This window comes from Phaseolus vulgaris, chromosome 4, assembly GCF_051622355.1.
Source record: "Phaseolus vulgaris cultivar YP4 chromosome 4, ASM5162235v1, whole genome shotgun sequence".
Taxonomy (NCBI): Eukaryota; Viridiplantae; Streptophyta; class Magnoliopsida; order Fabales; family Fabaceae; genus Phaseolus; species Phaseolus vulgaris.
The window spans coordinates 38,008,033-38,013,507 of NC_143501.1; the positions used below are offsets into that span (position 1 = coordinate 38,008,033).

At 32.0% G+C, this 5,475-nt stretch overlaps 1 pseudogene; it reads left to right on the forward strand.

Annotated features, from left to right (window-relative positions):
* Positions 1 to 495: 495 nt before the first annotated feature.
* On the forward strand, positions 496 to 4,427 carry LOC137838754 (receptor-like protein EIX2; annotated as a pseudogene).
* Positions 4,428 to 5,475: the final 1,048 nt, after the last annotated feature.

A 5,475-nucleotide genomic window follows, 5' to 3' on the forward strand; every position in this document is an offset into this window, starting at 1 on the left:
AGAAAGGAAGAGAGGAAAACACGATCAAAGGAGAAGTATTAATTGTCCACCCATATCAAATACTCTCTAGGCTCTATACAATTACAAAAAAATAATTGTATGATTTATAAAATGTAAATATTATAATATATTCATTTCTAAATAGTTTTGTCTTATATTTAAATGGTTCAAATATAAAAATAATGAAAGAACAGGAAAAAAATAAATATGGTACAAAGTTACGTTTATGTTTAATAACACTTAAGCAAAAGTAAATATAACAAAATCTAAAGTTGTGAAAAATCAAAATAGAAATAATTATTGTTTAGCTCTGGAAAAGTTTTATGGTCTTGCTAAATAATTTTGTAATTTTGTAATTATAGTTTGATTTGTTTTAGAATAGTTGCAATAGTAGAATAGTTGCTATATTAAAGAATGTTATATATAGGGGTTATGGAGAGTGCCTAAGTCATCAAAAAGCAATATACTTTTAATACTCACTACATTTCATCCATCACTCTTTCTCTCTCATCATAACACCCACAACAACTTCATTGACGAATCCAGTTGGTTTGAGATTGATGATGTTTATGGTGTGTGTGATGTTGAAGGTTGTTAATGGAGAACACCAAACGACATGCATTCCAAAGGAGAGGGAAGCACTCCTCCAATTCAAGGCTGCCATTATGGATCACGACGGCATGCTCTCCTCCTGGACCACTCCCGACTGCTGCCAGTGGGAGGGGATTCGCTGCAGCAACCTCACCGCCCATGTTCTAGGCCTCCACCTTCCTGGAGGATTTTATGTTCAAGATGAAGAAATAATTGATCGTTATATGAGAGGAGAGATCCACAAGTCGTTGATGGAGTTGCGACAATTAGAGTACTTGAACTTCAGTTCCAATTCTTTTCAAGGCAATCACATCCCAGAGTTTCTTGGTTCTCTGACAAACTTGAAATACCTTGATCTCTCTTCATGTGGTTTTGGCGGAGAAATTCCAACTCTGTTTGGCTTTCTTTCTCATTTGAAATACTTATATCTTGCTCATAATTATCTGGAGACAATCCCTCGTCAACTTGGAAATCTCTCCCAGTTGCAGGAGCTCTATCTTGCATCAAATTCTTTTGAAGGAAATATACCATCTCAACTTGGAAATCTCTCTCAGTTGCAGGAGTTTTCTCTTGGAGGACATGGTACCAAAATTGACGATGGAGGTCAGCGGCTGTCAAATCTGATTTCTTTAACTCATCTATACTTGGACTCTGTATCAAGTCTTAATCGTTCTCATAGTTGGTTGCAACCCATTCTCAACCTACCAAAAATAAGAGAACTAGGTTTATATGATTGTGGCCTTTCTGATCATTTCATTATGTCATCCAAGCCTTCTCATTTCAATTCTTCTACTTCCCTCTCCGTCCTTGATCTTTCCGAAAACACCTTCACATCACCAATGTTATTCCAGTGGGTCTCAAACATCACTTCCAACCTTGTTGAGCTTGACCTTAGTCTTAACCTCTTGGAGGGTTCCACATCAAGTGATTTTGGCATGGTCATGAATTCGCTTAGGCACCTTTACCTCTCCTCTAATTATTTCAAGGCCAGGGATTTGAAATCCTTCACGAATATATGCACCTTATCTTCTTTATACTTGAATCAAAACAATTTGACTGAAGACCTCTCATCCATTCTTGATCATTTGTGATAATTTGTCTAGTGGTTGCGTTAGACACTCATTGCAAGAATTGGATATGTCAATTAATCACATCACTGCCACTTTGTCTGAGCTTTCAATGTTTTCATCTTTAAAAACATTGTTTTTGAATGAAAATCATTTAAGTGGAAAGATACCTCAAGAAATCATATTACCGCCTCAGTTGGAGTCTCTCTCAATTGAATTTAACTCTTTTGAAGGTGGAATTCCAAAATCATTTGGGAATACATGTGCTTTGCGCTCATTGGATATATCTTCTAATAGTTTGAATGAAGAGTTTTCACTCATAATTCATCACTTATCTGGATGTGCTAGAAACTCATTACAAGAATTGAGCTTGAGGGCAAATAAGATCAATGGTACGCTTCCTGACCTTTCAGTATTTTTAACTTTGAAAAAATTGGATCTTACTCAAAATCAATTAAGTGGAAAGATATCTGAAGCTAGCAAATTGCCAAATTCATTGGAGTATTTGTCTATCCAATGGAACTCTTTTGAAGGTGGAATTCCAAAATCATTTGGGAATGCATGTGCTTTGCGCTCATTGGATATATCTTCTAATAGCTTGAATGAATATTTTTCACTGATAATTCATCACTTATCTGGATGTGCTAGAAACTCATTACAAGAATTGAGCTTGAGGGAAAATAAAATCAATGGTACACTTCCTGACCTTTCAGTATTTTTAACTTTGAAAAAATTGGATCTTACTCAAAATCAATTAACTGGAAAGATATCTGAAGCTAGCACATTGCCATCTTCATTGGAGTATTTGTCTATCGGCTTAAACAATTTTGAAGGTGGAATTCCAAAATCATTTGGAAATGCATGTGCTTTACGTTCATTGGATATGTCAAGAAATAACTTGAGTGAAGAGTTTCCGAGGACAATCCATCATTGTCTAAATGTGCTAGATATTCATTAAAAAGTTTATATCTAAATATGAATCAGATCAATGGCACACTACCTGACTTCTCAACATTCACATCTTTAAAAGAATGATATCTTTCTAAAAATAAACTAAATGGAGAGATACCTAAGGATCTTCAATTTCCACCTCAATTAGAGAAACTCTACATGAAGTCAAATTCTTTAAAAGGTGTTCTCAGTGATTACCATTTCGCTAATATGTCCAAGTTACAGGAATTGTATTTATCCGACAACTCATTGGCCTTGGCATTTACCCAAAATTGGGTTCCACCTTTTCAGTTGCTCACCATAAATTAGAGATCTTGCAAGCTAGGTCCAACATTTCCCAAATGGTTGCTGACACAAAATAAATTTGACATTATTGACATTTCAAATGCTTCAATATCAGATATTGTTTTGGAGTGGTTTTGGGCTAAATTACCATTATTAACTGATTGGTTGCGTATGAATATTTCATACAACAATTTATAAGGTATAATTCCAAATTTTCCACAGAAGAATCATTTTTATGAGATGTCACTTGGATCAAATCAATTTGAAGGTCCTATTCCTCTATTTCTTCGAGATTCTTTTCATCTCGATTTATCCAAAAATAAATTCTCAGATTCTATTCTGTTTTTTTGTGGGAATGGTACAATTGAGAATTTATACCAATTAGACCTTTCACATAATCAATTATCTGGACAAATTCCAGATTGTTGGAGTCATTTCAAGTCATTAACTTATTTGGATATGAGTCACAATAAATTTTCAGGAAAGGTTCCTACTTCAATGAGTTCACTTTTTGATCTTCAAGCATTGTTGTTGAGAAACAACAATTTAACAAATGAAATCCCTTTTTCTTTGAGGAGTTGCTCAAAGCTTGTAATGTTAGATCTGGCAGAAAACAAATTAAATGGACCTTTTCCTGCTTGGATTGGGAGTAATTTGAAAGAGCTGCAAATTTTAAGTTTGGGAAGTAATAACTTTTATGGAACTTTACCAACACAGATTTGCTATCTCAAAAATATTCACCTCTTGGATCTCTCAATCAACAACTTATTCGGACAAATTCCTAAATGCATAAATTCTTTTGTTGCAATGGCTCAAAAGGTTTCAAAAGATTACCATCAATATAGTTTTGATTTAGGGATAGAGAGAAGCTATAATTTTTATTTTTTGAATGATTTTTTTATGTGGAAAGGTTCAAAACAAATGTTCATGAACAATGGGTTGTCTCTTTTAAGAAGCATTGATCTCTTAAGCAATCACTTTTCAGAAGAAATTCCAGTGGAAATAGAGGATTTATTTGAATTGGTTTCATTGAACTTATCAAGAAACAATTTAATGGGTAAAATTCCTTCAAATATTGGAAAGCTTGCTTCACTTGAATTTTTGGATCTTTCAAGAAATCAACTAGTTGGTTCAATTCCAACTAGTCTTACTCAAATTGACTGTCTCAGCATGTTAGATTTGTCACATAACTATCTAACTGGAGAAATTCCAATCGGCACACAATTACAAACTTTCAGTTCATCAAGTTATGAGGATAATCTCGATCTTTGTGGATTACCACTGGAGAAATTGTGTATTAAAGAGGAACCTCCTAATGTTGAAGTTCATGAAGATGAATATTCATTTTTTAATAATGATTTTTTCATAAGTATGACATTTAGATTTGTTGTAAGCTTCTGGATGGCATTCGGCTCAATTTTATTCCAGCGTTCTTGGCGACATGCCTATTTCATGTTCTTGAACAATTTAGCAGACAATGTTCATATCAAAGTAGCGGCTTTTGTGAAATTACTTACCATGGATAAAAATTAACAGGTAATGATGTTATAGTCCCTTTACTATTTATCTGGTACACAAGTTTTTATTTATTACTTCTCTAATATCTATTCATTAAAATAAAATTAACAAATAATGATAGTATCTAGAACTATTTTTTTTATGATTATTCTTTAAAACAAGTTATTTCTTAATAAATTAAACTGGTATATACTTTTTTTTTATATGTTTGTGGAATCTGTATATTTTAAATTTATTTATTTGGAGGCAACAAACCTGCTTGCTTCCTCTTTTCGAAAACTTCTTTATATATGTTCTTAAAAACTAAAAAACAAAATTATTTGATTAAAATAGATTTTGAAATTTAGTTGTTTAGTTTGGAAAAACGTCTCAGTTTTTTGGTTTTTCTACTTCTAGTTTTCATTTTTTTTTATCTTTTTTCCTTATGCATTTTGCATTTTTTTTTTCACTTTTACTCTTAAAGTTAGCCTTTAAATAATATTTTACAGTAAAACTTTAAATCTAGTGAACAAAATTATAATCAAACACACTCAATGTTGTTATTTATCATTTAAATAATAATATTAGTGTTTATGTTTTTATTTTTATTTTTGTGTTTGAAAGTGGGCAAACTATGCAGGTTATTTTCTCACTCTTGTGAAAGATAAATACGATTTAAATCAGAATCGTATTATTTTCAAAATTATAGCATGAATATCTTTTAGAAGCCATGAACTGAAGCTTTGTGTAATATGTTGAGATTGATGAAGATCAACTTATGTAAAAGCCTAATATTAAGTGTTTGGGTTTTGCAGTTAATAAATTATATAGCTTATTTTTTATGCTTTTTTAAATACATCAACGATATTTTTTTCTTTTGGTGAACAAGAATTTTATTTATTTTGATTTACACACTCTGAGAACTAGCCCTTTATTTATATTTTTCCAATTTCAGGCATTTGAAGACCCATCCTGGTGCATTACTCCAACATTATCATCAATAATAACGATGGTGTTTATGTTTTTATTTTTATTTTTGTGTTTGAAAGTGGGCAAACTATGCAGGTAAATGATACTCAATTTA